A 16977-nucleotide genomic window follows, 5' to 3' on the forward strand; every position below is an offset into this window, starting at 1 on the left:
TATATCTGATCACAGTGTTTGGTCAAGGGCAATTACCAGCGACAGCAGACTGCTAGGCAAGTGGTGAATTCTCCATCCCTTGCTGGCTTCAGTTGAGCACTGGACCCCTGGGAATTGCAGAGGCAGGAGCACTCTTGGGAGAAGAAATGGCCACACAGCAAAAACGGAGATGAACATGCTGCATGACAGATCCCTGCTTGCCCCAGATGTGTAGAGGGATGGTGTCAATGAAAGGGAGCACTCCAGTAGTGCCCAAAGACGTCACATCCCGTCTGCATGGGTGTATCAGTCCTCATGTTGGCCATACACTGAGTATCAAACTCCATGCAAATCTCACTTAATGAAACTTGGGGTTCTCATACATGTATGAAATCATTACAGTGAAGTAATGATCCTCTCTAGTTCACTAGTAGAGCCAGGCTGGGTACAAAGGAGTCATCAAAGGTCCTTGAGGCATCATAGCCATTGCATCCTACTGAAAAACCAGGAGTGCTAGCTGGTTAGAAGTAGTTTGTGTGACAGTTCCTTGGCCACCTACGCCCAGGCAGTCAAGTGGGGAAGAGACTGCCCCATATCCTGGGCTAACACCCAAACCCGCATACTCCTTACTCTTGCTGCCGTGCTTGTGTCTGAAACACGGCCAAAATATCTTAGTTTAAAATTTTCTTTTGAGTAAGTAACAGCTGTTACTTACTGTTTTCTCTCCCCTTGGGCTTTTTTTTTAAATAACAAACTCTCCAGCAAATCTACATTTGAGAACTGACCCAGCTGCAGCCCCAACTGAAGGCCAAACAGCTATGACAAACCTAATTCTGTGCTGCGATTTGAGGGAAAAGAAACACAGCAAGCTTGGTCTGAGTGAGGCTGTTCAAATAAAGCTGCATGAACTTTCACACTTTATGTTGTTTGTTATGATGTTTTCAAAATGAACCACAGATGTTTTACTTTGTTGAGAATTTTTTGCCCTGGTTGAGTCACCTATTATCCAGACCAGATCTGGCCAGCTCAAACAAGAGTCACAATGAAGAAGTGTCCAAAAGAAGGTCAATAGTTTATTAGATTTTTAGATAATCTTCTGCACATACCTAAAAAGATAATGAAATAAACATAATCTCTACTAATGACATGGTGTAAAATTTTGGAAAATGATGGATCCTATCCGAACTGCGTGTGTTCCTCATCACTTAAATTGAGTCAAGGAGAACAAGTTATGATTGAATTTTGCTCATAGCTTGTAATTTTTCTTTGAATGTTCTTCTCTGATTACAGTGTGTGAGTAGAGGAGACTGAAAAGTTCCTGAGACAACCTTTGATTTTAATATAGATCTTCAGCCCTCTTGAGCAAGTGGGATCCCATCAAGCAAATCAAACTGGAAACATTACGTAAATTGTCAATATGATGGCAAATGACCACAGACATGCTCTGAAAACAGGACGTGGAGAAACCCCTTACTTTTCCTTTTGGAAAAAAAAATAGTCACATATTGTCTGACAAAAGAGATCTCTGCCTGGCAACATGTTACTGTAGCATCCTTTGAGGATGATACTGATGTGCAGAAAAAAAGACCGTTCTCTGGCTAGAGTTAACCTGATCCTCATTCAGTAGTCTGCTGAATCCTTCTTAGAAAGGAGGATGGAGATCTGGCTACAGTGTGCTGCTTCAGAGTAGTAGGTATCAGCCCATTTGAAGCAAACGTTTGCATCCAAACACGTCCCCAGGTTTTTTACTGCGTGCATCGTTTGTTTTTTGTTTTCAGAGAGTTGTGTAATAATACATCCAGATCCCCAGAATACATGTTATAGTTTTAACAGAGCATTGTCCTTGGAAAGTTTTCAAAATATTTCTGTATATTTGCAGTATCTGTAGTTAACACACTCAAAGTCAGAGTGATTCATTTCCTGCCCAGTGGCCATTTGTTGTTTCGTACATTTTTTTTCTTGGCTGCACGTTTACAAATATAATGAAAAAATCACTACTTGTAGATAATGAAAGTGAAGGAATTAAAAATTAATGCCTACAGCAGAGAATGTCAGCCACAGAAACTTGCTTGCACATGCCAGTGCAGAGCCATATTTTGTATTGAATAGCCGTGATCAGTGCCTAAATCTTTGCAGTTAGGGAGTCAGTAATTTGGAATCAGCTAGACACTTGGGTTACTTCTATGGTGTAAGTTCCTGAACAATGAAAAGAAAAAAAAAAAAATTATTACTTAATAATTGATACTTCAGTGTATTTTGGTTTGGGATGAATCTGTGCAAATCCATAATGCTTTCATTAATGATTTCTTGTTTGAAAGTGCACTATCTCTGCAAGTTTCAGATGCTACACACATAGGTGAGGTCTGAGGAACAGAGCATTGCTTGTGACATCTGAGTTTTACCAAGTCCAGAGTCTGTCAAACCCAGGTCCATGATAGTAAAGTACACCTTATTATGTGTTGGACAACTTCCTTATACTTGGTTTATTTTTACTGGGGAAAAGTATAAAGAAGATATCAAGCTATTCTAGACAGTCAGGTCAAAGCAGCCACTGTGAAACAGAAGGGTACAGAAGGCTTTAATCAAAGCATTCACCTATTTCAATGGCTCATCTTGTATGTTTCCATGTGCCAAAGGACAGACATTGCTTATTTGAACTGATATTGTGAGAAAAGCAGCAGAAAGGCAAGAGGTACTAATTGTGAAGATACAGGAGAAGTAAACACTGAACTTTCATATGACTGCTCCCAGAGGAGGTGAAGCTAACTGGACAAGACAAATGTTTGGATTTCTGGGTAAAAGATCTAATCTCTTTCCTATTTGAATTCAGGAAAATTCAGAAAAAAGGGGCAATGCATTTCTTGAGAAGTTTATATCTCTTTATATCTACAAGTTTGTACCTGATACCTGACTCTATCCCGATTTTCTCTTCCTGGGGAGCCCTGAGCTTCAGCCAGTATTAGCTAGTGTCAAAGACTGTGACTGGTTTCTTGTGGAAAGATAGCAGGACTTTGTGGTCCTCTTGAACCAAGAATGAACAAATGGTAGACTTTCTTCCATACCTTAAACTTGATCCGTGATGTATGAGTTTAAAGAAGCACCCCAATAACTGCTGGATGTTTAGCAGAAGAGTTTCAAACAGAATCTGAAAGCTTCACAAAAACAGCAGAGTAAAGGTATTTTGCCTGGGATGCATTTTTTAAGCATGGATAAAATCAACAAACTCTTGGGGAAATGGGAATCCCAGCTGTAACACTCCCAGTTTGGAAAAGCAAGAGCAGCAACCTGGCTGCTATGGAGTAGAAATACGGAGGCATTAGGAAACGTCTGCCCAACTTGGCTCTTGCTAGCCAAAGTGGGTTCCTACAAGGATTTAAGAAACAAGCAGAAGTATTTCCCAAAGGAAATCAAAACTTTTGCAGGCTATTGTAGAAGTTAACCACAAGAATTAAGGATCAGGTCAGTTTTATGATTATTATGACTATTTTCCAATCTGTTTCTAAGAATGGAAAGGAGATATTGAATCATTCCACTTCAGATACTGCAAAAATCATAGAATTCCAGAATGGGTGATGCTGGCAGAGACCTCTGGAGATCATCTAGTCTAAGCCCCTTGTTCAGAGTAGGTTGCTCACAGCCATGCTTAGTCAGGTTTTGAGTATCTCCAAGGATGGAGACTCCATAACATTCCTGGGCAACCTGTGCCAGCGCTCGGTCACCCTCACATTAAAAAAGTGTTTCCTGATGTTCAGAGGGAACCTCATGTGTTTCAGTTTGTGCTCGTTGCCTCTTGTCCTGTCACTGGGAACCACTGAGAAAATCCTGACTCCCTCTTCTTTACTCCCTCCCATCAGGTATGTATACACATGCCTAAGACCCCATGAGCCTTCTCTTCTCCAGGCTGAATGAAGAGTGTCAGCTCTCAGCCTTTCCTCATATGTCAGATGCTCTAGTCCCTTAATCACCTTCATGGACCTTTGCCAGACTCACTCCAGAATGTCCATGTCCTTCTTGTATTGGGACACCCAGAACTGGACCTAGCACTCCAGACCTGTCTCATCAGTGATGAGTGAAGGGGAAGGATCCCCTACTTCAGCCTACTGGAGACGCTCTTCCCAGAGCAGGCTGTTGACCTTCTTGGCTGCAAGGGCACATCCCTGGCTCGTCTTCAACTTGATATCTCATGAGCACCCTCCAGGCCACCTCTGCAGAGCTGTTTTCCAGCTCTTTGGACCCCAGCCTGTAGTGGTGTCTGAGTTGTTCCTCTCCAAGCATTAGACTTCTAATTTTCCCTTGTTGAAATTCATAAGATTCCTGTCAGCACATTTCTCTGGCCTGTTCAGGTCCCTCTTCATAGCAGCACAATGGTCTGGTGTATCCACCACTCCTCCTGATTTTGTATGGTGCAAACTTCGTGAGTGTGCACTCTGTCCCATCATGTAGGTCATTCCTGGGGTGGGAGCGCCTGTCAATGCCCTTGGGTGAACGGTGCACCTCTCACAGTGCTGCAGAACAGTCCGCTGGAAGACAGACTGAATCACCTGGATGGTGTACAGACCATCGGTGTGTGGCTTGGAGGCAGCCAGCACTATGAGCAACCCAGGGAAACAGCTGAGAGTGAAGACAAAGGCACAGGGGCCTGGGATTGAGAAACAGATGACTACCTGAGCTGCTGGAGGACCACCGAAGTCACGTATTCATAGCGGATAAGAAAGCTACCAAGGATTTCCAGGATAAACTGGCAATGAACCAATTTACAGGCTTTCAGCTGGTCTCCTGCTAATGGACCAAGGTCAGTGGATGAACGCCAAATGACTCTAAATGGCTCTGGAATTTGCCATGTTACATTTTTCGTTGTAGAAGTGCACCAGAAAAGGAAGCAGGTGCTAGTGAGCAAGATGGGTGCAGATCATTACGAGCCCAGTAACTCCAGCTCTATGCCTTGCTGAGAATCAGCAATTCTGGTATGACTCATGACAAAGCATGAAGAACCAGAAAACAAATTCAGTTTGTAATGGGCAATCATTCAGTTTCAAAAATAATGAAGTGGTCACAAGGCAGAAGAAGATGGAGCATTACAAACACAAATCACTCTCTGAACTGAACAAGGGAAGGGATATGGAGCTGAAGGGGGAGCATCTGAAGGTACAAAAATCAGCTTTATGGTTAACTCTGGATGTGTCAAAAGCAATTGTAGGTGCTTCACTATTGAGTACACAATGCATAAGAATAGCAAACTGTAGTCAAAAGACAAGACATGAAAGATTGTTTGGAAACTGAGGGATTCTGGCAAAAAACTGAAGTTGAAAACCAGACATCTCATTGTTCAGCAATACAGCTTCTGAATTTGTAATAGAAGTCAGGAGTAGTATAATACACTGGCAAATCCAAACATGAAGATTATTTTTAAAAAGTGGTTTGTGCAATGTGTGAGCAATTTTCAGTGAAGCCAGTTGACCTGCTTTCAGAAACTGCTATAGCATCTGCTGACTGAGAAAGGCACCTTGCAAAGCAAAACTGGGGAGTGATCAAGCTGCACCCTGAGACCAGCATCTTGCCTGGCTTTAGCTGACAAAGTTCTGGTGGAGCTGAAACAAGGTGATTATCGTGTAGCTATTCACTGTCCAACAAAAGTAATCAGCTCCATCACTGGATTTTCCTCCTGATCTGCAGGACCCCACATGTTGGCCAACCATATATATGAGAAGGGTATCTGTTGTACATGAAACCATGCATATCCATACTTCTCTCTGCTCCCCTGGCACCTCCAGACTGTACTGCAGCTGCCACTGAGATTGTGTAAAGCCCAGAGAAGTCTCTCCAAACGCACCCTGCTGTCTGCCGGTTGCAGCAGTCTGGACAAGAATTTGAAAAGGATGTTCTTGCTGCATTACAAGCATTGCTACCAGAGCAAATGTGGGCTGTGTTTACTCTGTTTTCTGCTGTGTGAAAAAAAAAATTGTTTATCACTGATCTCAGTTGGAGCCATTTGATGGTTTCTTTCTGAGCTCACTTTACTTCCAATTCAATAAGAACTAAAAATAATAACATGGATAATCTAATTGCAGATCAGTAGATATCCTGACCGCTCTCAGTCTCAGAACATGTATCCCACGTACACTAGACTCACATGCAGTGCACGAGCTTCCTAGCAGCAGTAGCTTTTCACCTAGAACAAGGGTGACGTTTGTGAACCATAAAGCCTATCAACGTTATCCCGCTCAGTTGATATAAGGCAGAGACTTTCTTAAAATAAATAACAAATGTTGATCTCTTCCCCTGATTGCATACTGTGCCCAAGGAAAAAAAACTAAATGTTTAAACCCTTGAATCTCATATGCACTGGAGAAATCTTGGAGCAAAGAAAACAGGAAAGCGTTTACAATATTAAAAATAGATTGCTTCCTGGAAGTAAGAACCCTGATGGTCTTGTTGTCTTGTTTTTTTCATGTTAGATGCCATATCATACAGAAGCACAGCCAGTCAGCTCCTGATTTTATTTGAAATTTGGCTGAATAACAAAATTTATACAGTATATTTTATACTTTGTTTTGATTCTTTTGTATTTATTTTAAAGTAATACTTTTCTATGTAAAAGATACCGCTATAGGCTATGATGTGAAAGACTGACTTCGGAGCCCCCAGAGAAGTATCTAAGCCTTAAAAGTCATAAGTAGGTAGGAACAAGACAAATATTCCCCTAGATAATACCTGTGACCACCTCCTTCGTCATTATGATTCTACAGCATGGTACTCCAGCTAACAGAAGCTGTGGAGACCACAACAGCCTCATGGTCCACTGTTGTTATCAGCTTCTCAGCCAGTAAAAGGCAGGTTTACCTGTGCAGCTTCATGTCAAAGCCCTGCAGCTCAGATGCGAGGAACAGTCCCCTCCATGGGTAATTGTGAGCTCCTGGCAGAGTTTTCTTGAAGGAAAAGGCCACCTTCAGAGATGGGGCAGGTAGCTCTTCCTTTGCAGCTGCGAGGCTCACGTGCTGATTTTAGCAGGCAAAGCATATCTCAGCCTCAGCTGAAGTTAAAATAGTAATTTCTTTGTCCTGCTAGCCCATCGGTAGTCCATTACTATTGCATATGTACAACAGACAAATACAAGTACAAACTTGCTATAAAATGGAGCAATTGGGATTATAAAAGGACTTAAACGCTGGCAGGCAAATGCCCAGTGAGTAAGAGTCACCCAAATACAGAGACCAGAGAAAAGTCATGTTCCCGATTGCATCTCATACTCTTTCATCTGATTTTCACCTTTCCAACTTCTAAAACCTATGACTGAAAAAAAGAGTAGCTACAGGCAAAACCTGAGGTGGCTTTTGATTTTGGTTCTCATCAACTTAGTCTGTTAGTCTCCGAAAGGGGAGATAGAAAATACACTTTTTCAATTAATGTCCCTTCTTGTCTATTGATCATAGCTCAAATGCATGTTTTTGTAAAAAAAAAAATAGTGCAAATGTTATTTATGCTGCTGTAATTTTCTACTTGGGAAGGACTAAAATGAGGGTTATATTTTCCCTAAAAGGGACACAGGTTTTCTTCAAATATAAGATTTTCTCTAAAATTTCATTTTTAAAAAATCTAATATTACTTGAACGTTTTTCCTCTTGTGGTTTGTACTCAAGTCCTTCTCTCAGGTTTTTCAAGGCAAGGAAAGTGAGTTTTCTGAGTTTTCCTCCAGCATCTGGGCAGTTGTGGATTGTCCTGTTCCCGGTAAGATCCCAGCACAAAAGACCTGTGAGGAAGCTGGAAGACATTTCTCACACAGCTTTTTCTGCAGTGCAGATTTTTTTCACTGCTGAAGGCAGTGGTGGTTCCTGGTATGTTCCAGCCTAAGAAGCTCAACGGTCTCCAAATGTCACTAAAGATGGTGCAAATTTTGGCTTGTGGGTCTTTTTATTCCATTGCTGAAATACATCTAGCTCCAGAAGTGGCACGGACGCTCGCACGGGGCTTGGCTGCCAGAACAGCGATGGGCTCAGTCTGTCATTTCTGATCTCTGCACTTAATTTTTCTACCTGTAAAAGGTGGAGAGGACATTTTCAAACCTTCACATGAATACCTTCATGGGAACCTGCACAAGTACACCTTCTTTCATTTTTTTTTTTCCATTTTTGCTGTTACCTCAACTGTTGCTGCATGTCGTTGCAGATAAAAACTTCTATCACAGTGGAAAAATGACTACAAAGATAAGTATTCTGCATAACATTACATATTCTACTAAAACTCTTGCCATAGACATTTCTGAGTTTCAATGGCAGCATGAGGCACACTGTACCTTGCTGCCCTGTTGATCCCTAAAATGCCGGCTAATTCCCCATGAAATTAACTGTTTATACACACCTAAGTTGTGTCCTCATGCTTTGGCTTGGATAAACATTGGCCAAAGCAGTTTATACGCTAAGGTTGTTTTCCTTCTGAAAGATAACCTCTAAAGTAACTTCAATCAAAGGCATGCAAAGATGAATGATGATTTTCTCTTTGCAAGGGTCTTTCAACAGATCGATTTAAGGTACCATTTTTCAGTTATGCTCAATTGTTCTGTGAATGAATCACTTGTTCCTTGCTGTTAATTACCAGTTTTTATTAGTCAAACTTTTTTTTTTTTCCCTGTGAAAATATTACACTTCAAGATTAGGACCAGTCTTTTTTATTAAGTAGATAAACACAATGTTTTATTTTAAAAGGATGCAGCTTAATTCCAGGAGAGACGAGGTGAGCGCTAATGACATCTGAATGGTGACAGTAAAATCAGTTTGTCCATGTGCAAGTCAAGAAACTCTTATCCTTTAAGTGCCTTGGACACGGCTCAGTGTTAAAACTTCATCCCTCCAAGTACATTCCATTTCACTTCATACTCCTCAGCCCCTGGGACCTGTCCGTGCAGGTTAGGGTGTAAAGCCCTGATCATCCAGAGCGAGCTCTGTCCTGGTCGCACTTCTCAGTTAATTCGCTACTAGTGCTGTGTGGGAAAAGACAGTCAAGGAAAAAGAAAATGACGTTTCTATCTACCCACACTGACTTGAGGAAAGGGAGTGAGAGGTTTGGGTTTTTTTCTCTACATTTTTTTCTGTCTTCCCAAGCTTCTTGAGGACATTGTCTTAACTGTAACGTTCAACTTGGCCAATGCAATGAGGCAGCCTTTTTCTTACTGTTACTTTTCGCTCATTTTCACTGTGCTCCTCCAGTCTCTCTGGGTGGTAGGTCCAGCTGGGCAGAAACATATCTGCTACCCTGCCTACTCATCTTTACCTGTCCTCATTTCATCCAGAAGGAGAAGGACATCATTTAAGGACAGGACATCATTTTCCCAGGCCAGTTGTCTCCATCCCTGAGCCCATGGTTGGTGACTTCTCAGCCTTACTTATCAGGGGGAGGGAAGCAAACATTCAAGCATGATTTCAAACTCCGTTACGTCCCTGAAAATGTGAACTGGGTTATTGCAAAAGTTTTCTCCTCTTATGCTCCCTTATAAAATTTTGAAAACTTAATCAAAATAAATCAAAATTACTGCTAAGAGTAAAAACACAACGGGAACTTGACTTAAAAAAATGGAAGAAACACCAGACAAACAGATAAATGCAAGCTAGCAGGAGCAGAAAGAGAAGAAATCATCTCTTTTTACAGAATGAGGAACACAATGTTGGGAAACGCTTTTGACTGACAGAGTGCCAATGCCACATACAAAACCTAGGGCTGGTCAAACTGCCCAGCTCACAGAAGGGTGAGTTCATCTTTCCCTTTAAGGACGGATTCCTGGGATTTCAACAGCTGATGTGAAAGCAGATCCTATTTCTTTAGAGAAATTCACCAAATTTTTCAAAAAGGGGATGTGGCATAGCCTCTGAATCATTAAGCAGAAAAAGAGTTTCTGCCTCAGTTTGGTGATACACCCCTTTTATCACTCAGATGATACAGAGACCGGAATTGAAAGCAATCAGTGATAACATGGCACATCTTCTCCCCGTAACAAAAACACGAGCGGCTTTTGTGTGAGGCAACATACAAGTAGGATGTATTTGGTATGATATATTTTATCACTTCTGTGAGTTAGTATATGATTTATAGATGCCAGAATTTCTATCTGTCTCTTTTCAGGTAAGTCTGACATTTTTCCTCAGAAAATAAATTGTGTAAACTTTTGCAGAAAATATTCCCAGCAGTGTGAGTTTGGATACATCACCCAGATCTTATCACAGTCATTTGATAATGTAGAATTCGTTCCTTTTCACAGTAGTTAATTATTACAATAGAATATATATGTATAGTATGAATTTGTAAAAAATGTATACAGAAAATGTAACAACTGAAATAATATGTCCTATTCCAGTTTGGAGTTGTTCAAAAGTGTTCTTGAGATTTTTGAAAAGTTTCATATCAAAATACACATGGTCCTATGAAATAGTTTCAATTTTACATGAGCAGAATTGTTCTGTGGAAAACTTTCTGCTGAAATATTTTCCAAATACAACGTAACATTTTCTTCAAAGTTAGATTGGATTATTCAGGGCCTCGTCTCCATAGAATTTGTAAAATTTGCAAGGTTGCTTCTGTGGGCAGCCTGCTCCAGTTCTCACGGTGAAGAGCTTTTCTTTATACCCATCTGAAATTTCTCTTGCTCATACCTGTGACAATTGCCTTTTGTCCTTTCACACTATTCCTCCAAGAAGAACCTGGCTCTAACTTCTCTCTATGCCACAACAGGTAGCTGAAGACAGCAATTAGGTCCCGCTGGGCCTTTGCTTCCACAGGATAGACAAGCCCAGCTCCCTCAGCATCTCCTCGTTGCTGGCTTATGTTCAACTTCTTGTCCAGCACATCGGTCCCCTTTTTTCCACAAAACTGGTCTCAGCCCGTGGTGCTGTGTGGGGTTACTGCACTAGGATGCCAGACATCTCAGTTCTTTGCAGGTCTTTGTTGAACTTTGCGAGGTTCCTGTTAGCCCATGTTAGCCCATTCCTCCACCATCTCAAGATCTTGCCTGAGGTGACCTGGAACGGCCTGGAATGGTATGACAATCCCCAGCATTTCTGTCCAATGCGTCATGCTACTTGTATATCGAACCCCCTAAGACTATGACAGACATACTAACTTCTAGTGATTGTCAGTGTGCTTCGTCTGTGGACAGGTATTGAGCATCATGTATAGACCATCATACTGCTTTGTTTCCTTTTCATAAAACACAACTGTACTTGAATGTGCTTGTGAATGCATGTGCCTTGGGACTATTTTCAGGCATTCAGAAACTAGGATGTCTTCCCAAAGTCAAAGCAGAGAAAAGTGCTTACTATTAGACCAGAAGCCAGGACTGCTCGAGGTGATGGTGCTGACAGGTGCTGCTCTTTCCCTTACTCTTTTTAGGAATTATGGCTTTTAAATTTTAGGACTGATTTAAATGCATACCTTTTTCTTCTTTTATTTATTTTTTTTAAATAAGGAAATACTATAATACCTCTTTCAGCACTATCAGCTCAATATTATGCTAGAGAAATGACAACACTTCCATTAATCTCAAGGAGCAGCAGACAACTTTCTTATTATCTCTCATTTGCCACTTATTAAGATGGAAAGAAACACGCTTAACTGATCTACTACCTAATGGATAAGCAAGGAGGGTATAGAAAGGTAAGCAGCAGTAATAACAGTTGTAATGGTAGCAATCAGAAGCCAATAAAACACATCTGAAGCTGACCTCAATTAACACCGACATGCACTCTCATTTTAGCAGTAATATCAAGTGACTGCTACAACATAGTTAGAGCCCAGAGCTCTGTTTTCAAGGGATGCTGGTGACAGTTCTGTTTTCAAAACAAACAATTAGAGGCCACAAATCAGGGTATCAAGTTGAAACGTGGTCTCCTGAGGATCTTGCGATCCTGAGCTTGAGCTCTTGGATAAACACAGCGCTGCTACAGAAAGAGTCACATTGCTTTTCTCATTCCAGATGTTAAACAGGTGTAACTTGCAATTTTAAAATCCTGCCAGGAGCGGAGCAAACATGTATGGCTGGGATGACACAGGCCTTCTTCCAGTTTATAAAGGCAGATAATATAAGATACTCACTGAGTCACAGGCTTAACCTCTGAGCTTAGAAAGTTCAAACCAATTTGTTGAGAAAAGTTAAAGGCTTACATTAACAAGTCTCAAGAAGGAGCCAGGCAAGGAGAGGTGCCTGGACTGACAGTGATATGGAAACTCCTACAGTCAAGAACAATATTCACAGTGAACAACTCAGGCTGCACCTACATCAGCATTTTTGTTCCTTTTTGAAGGAACATTTTGGAAACAAATCTTCCACTCCCCCGTGGGTGAACACTTTGGTCACATTGGGTCACTATCATGGAGTGTGCAAACTGGGGTCCCTTCAGATGACATGGGACAGAAAGGTGAGCTTGGGAAACACAACTGACGTGTCCCAGCCACTGATGGGCATTCAGAGACCAAACTAGAAACAGTTCAAAGCAATGTCCTCTCCCCAAATACAATGTGGTCACTGAGTCCCTGGCACCACACATAGCCTTACAGACAATTTCTGTTGGTCAGCACAACCAAGAGTATTTACTCTCATGATACTGCCCAGGTACAATGGCAAAAAGCCAAGAAATATTCTTCAGGGTGATGAAAGACTTACCCACCTTTTGACAGATTAAATTTGAGCCTGCAGCTTTTTCATGCCTAACCAGCATTTGCATGGGAGAGTATCCTCCACACAGCAGAGTGTTAGCTGAAGAACCTGTCCTTCCCAGGATGGTATCTCACATGACTGGAAAAAGGCTCTCAGAAATAGTATGGGGTCAAATCAAAACCAGACTTATCTCTTTTATGGATCTCAACTGGATGTGGGATCCTCAGTGTTTCTGAGGATTCAGACACTTGTTCTGAGCTTTCCAAGGATCTAAACATGAAATTGCACATACCGATCTCCTCCCAGTACCTGAAAGGCAGTAGGGTCTACATAATGGTATAATGTATGTTAGGATGCAACAGTGGCCTCTGCCTGGGCTGGCTGCTGCTTTCCGCACTAATTGCAGCAGAAAGCTCACAAAAGGCAGGGTGAGAGCAGTGCAGAGCCTAGTCTTTCAGTGCAGCCAATCCAAACACGAATCGCGGTTAGTGCAAGTCAGCAATGAATAATCCAGATTCAATTGTTACAGTCATCCATGGATGGAATGAGCAGTTTTGTCCGGAGCTGCTACATGAATCATTCAGCAACTAGAAACATTTTATTCTTGGGTTATAAACAGCCATACACCTTCATTAGGGTATCTCACTTGCTTCCTAATTATCCCTGCAGTACAACAAGGCATGTTTCCTCTTCCGTGGATTGAGGCATGTAGTTCTTTTTGAGGTTTCCATATTGAGTTCTTTCTAAACAAAAGTAGTGACTCCTTTGAGTCAAGGTGTAATCTGGAAAGGAAACACAGAAACTTAAGAGTCAGGTATCATCTATAGTTTGATCCTTTAACCTTGTAGTTTGACATTTATATATCGCCACAACTAGAGCTTTCATTTGCCCATCTAGTATCACATAGACACATTAAATAGAAAATGTAAGGGGTTAGACCCTGTGGTAGCCCCTACAGGAGCTTGTAAGGCTGAGGATCAACTACCTCTAAATACTTTCTTGGCTTTCTGTGGTTAAAGGATTCTGGTTCCTCCAAGAAGTTGTAGCCACAGTCCACTGAGATGAATATCAAAAGCAGCTGACTTATCCAAAAGATTCTGCATAGACGATGTCCTCAACTGGTGTCAGGAAGATGGATTTTATGAAATACCAAGGGACAATTTCACAACCTCAACTACCCTTAATAGGGGTAAGTATTTCAGTGTTAGCCATATCACTAAATGAGGTGAAAACACTTTTGGTTAGAATGTGGAGCCACTACAGATTTACACCATTGTGAAGCCTTGGCAGTGGATTAATTTTTAATTTGAAGGAACAGATGGTGAGATCAACCTTTGCTTTAGTTTGACTTCTCTGGTGATAAAGAAAGCCATCATCACTCACCTACTGTCACAATGACAATCCTTTTGTGTATGTTTTTATTCCAATTCTAGCATCCTGTTTAGCAATTTCTCAATATGGTTACTGCTACTGCAGGTTGCTAGTACTAACAACCAGTATATAGAGAACCTAAATGTTTGCCAAATGAAAGACGGTTGGGCTGCATCTGAAGGCGTTAAGATAACTGACTGCTTTCATTGCAAGGTCTCTGTCTATCACCTTTGAAAAGTCATGGAAATTGGGAGACTCTCTCTCTAGCTACTGGAGAAAAGCGAATGCTACACACATCTTCAAAAAAGGCCAAAAGGACAATTCAGAGAGCTGCAGACTAGTCAGTCTCACTTTGATCCCTGGGAAAATCTTGAAACAAGTCCTCTTGGGAGATATTTCTGGGCATATAAGGGAATGAAGGTGATTTGGAACAGACTAAGTCATGTATGAACAACTCAATTGTCTTCTGTGATAACTCTATTTCTGGATAAGACGAGAGCAGTGGATGTAATTTGCTTTGACTTTAGTGAGACTTTTGAGACTGTCGCTCACAACGTTTTTGTATCCCAAGTTAGGACATTATAGAGTGGATGGGTGGATAACGAGACGATTAAAAAGTTGTTTGATAATCAGGTTGAGGGGATTAATGGGTCATCCTCCACCTACAGGCTGGTGATGAGTGGGGTAGCACAGGGATCTATTTTGGAATCTCTTGTGTTTAACATCTTTATCAATGACCTCAAGGGAGTAATGAAGTGCTCTTTCATCTCATCTCAGATCTGACCCTGCTTCAGCAGGAGGCCAGACTAGAGACCTTCTGCAGTCCCCTCCAACCTGAGTTACCCCATGATCCTGTAAGAAGGCATGAAATGCAGTCCATGCTGTTCCTTCGGGGGATATTAGCATTTGAAATGCAGTGTGCATCAGCATTCTTTGCACTTCATCACAACGCCTGCTGCACACAGTTTCCCTTTTTCTTTTTGCATGCCATGGGTTTGTTAATCATGGAAGACCATGATGGGCCAAGTGACTCTTTCTTACAGGTCACATGCTGAAGCTGTGAGTTAGTTTTCTCTCTGTTCTCACTCAGGCAACGAATTTCAGTATTCAGCTCTTACTTTATATATTCTAGCTGTCAATATGGTTTCAAATCAGTACAAGGTTTTCCACTCAAAGAGTTAAAAAAAGGAGAAGTATTCCAACACCAATGAGTCAAAAACTATAGCTGAAAAAGGGCTGCATGTCCTGAAATAGGCTGGAGAGGACCAGCGCTGTAGCTAAGTTTCCGTGTGAACCTCTGACTTTTATAAATACCAGAGACTCTTTCCTTTCAGATCCCAAGTTTACCTTCCTCATCTGGCTTGTTGCTTCCTTTAGCTGGGCTGGGAGGGGACTGCTGTTTTGTAGGGAGAAGCCTGGGTTATTGTTGTCTAATTTGCCTCGTTGTTTTTTTCCACAGATACTGTCCCATGGGGGTCAGAAACTGTGAGACCAGTGAAAGGTGATTTTTCTATGCACAATTTGTGAGATCTCACAGAGATAGCAACAAGCAAAATCTTGGCTGGATTAAAACCAAAGGTGAAATATTTCCAGGTTTCAATGAGGACAGAGTTTCACACAGTTCTTTTCACAGGATGATGTTCTTCATAAGGAGTAGGTTTGTATGAGGTCAAAAATCTAGAGCACTTCAGAGAAAATATGTAAGTTTTCCCCAAACTCTCTAAAAAAAAGTATTCAATGGTTGTGGCTCATTATGTATGGCGTTTAACTTTTTTGCATACATTGCTCTGATGGTTCTTGCAGACCTCGAGCAGGAAATCACTCCAATGTAATCATACCGTCTGTCTGTCCTTCCTTCCTGCCCCCTGCAGTGACTTTTTAATCCACTGACCATTTTAATCCATTATTTTTCCATTTTATTATTTTATATATACTCCAGCACTGGGGAAAGGCTTCAAATGGAGTTTGTGTGTTAGCAGGCACTGAGAAATCTGACCATGAACGCAGGAGCCACAGTCTGTCCAGCTTTGCTGGCTCCAGCCTCAGAGGGCAGATGAGGAGCTGTTCCTGCTGAGGGATTTCCCATGCCTGACCCCAGCTCCATCCGCCCACAAGGACTCACAGCTCCCAGCTCAAAACACAAATTATTGGAGGAAAAGCAGGGTCGATAAGGTTCCCAGGAAAGACCACAGAGTTGTAGCAAAACAGGTTGAGCTCTAAGTGCATTAAAGAGATCAGGCTACGGCAATGGGGGTTCGACTCAGTTTCTCTCGCTGTGTTTCTTCAAACAGACCTGTCTGCTTTTCCTTTTTATTCCAGTCTCAGGTAACATTAACATATTCTTCCTCTAACAAGTTTTATTTTAAAATAATGCCCTTATCTAGGGAGGGCTGAGTTTAGAGAAATTCAGCTGTAACTTGAGTTTTCCCTACTGCTTTCCTAGCAGAATAGTAAACATTTGTTCCCAGGGGCTGATTACCTCCTGCTTTGACAATGTCAGTCACAACCTTACTTGCATCTACATATATCCCCCGCAATAATTAAGGAAAACTAGAGCAAGTTTATACAGCCTTGCTCTAAAGATAATGGGAAAAGGACAGAAATGTTGAGGTGTCAGTGTGCATGTGAAACAAGGGAGTAAGACAGCAAGAAAAAAAATATTTGAATACATAACACCTATTTTAAGATAGAATCTTTTTAAAGGGGGAGGCAAATAAGTTTTTTTTGAAAGTTCCTGGGGCTCCACCCGAGACTTACATCAATATTTGCAGAAGCAACTTGTTTACAAGCTCATGTGGTATCTCTCACATGGGAGAAGACTTAAAGCAAGACAGTGGGTTGCTGGAAACGAACACAGATAGCAAGGTGTAAGCTGAAACAGGGAGCTGGACTTTCTGGAGAGCAGCTTTATCAGGCTGTCTGCTCGGTTTCTTCAGCTTTATGGGAATGGCTTGGAAGAAGTCAGACAGGTTAGCTGCTGCGTTATGAAC

This window comes from Tauraco erythrolophus, chromosome 5 (genome assembly GCF_009769465.1).
Source record: "Tauraco erythrolophus isolate bTauEry1 chromosome 5, bTauEry1.pri, whole genome shotgun sequence".
NCBI lineage: Eukaryota > Metazoa > Chordata > Aves > Musophagiformes > Musophagidae > Tauraco > Tauraco erythrolophus.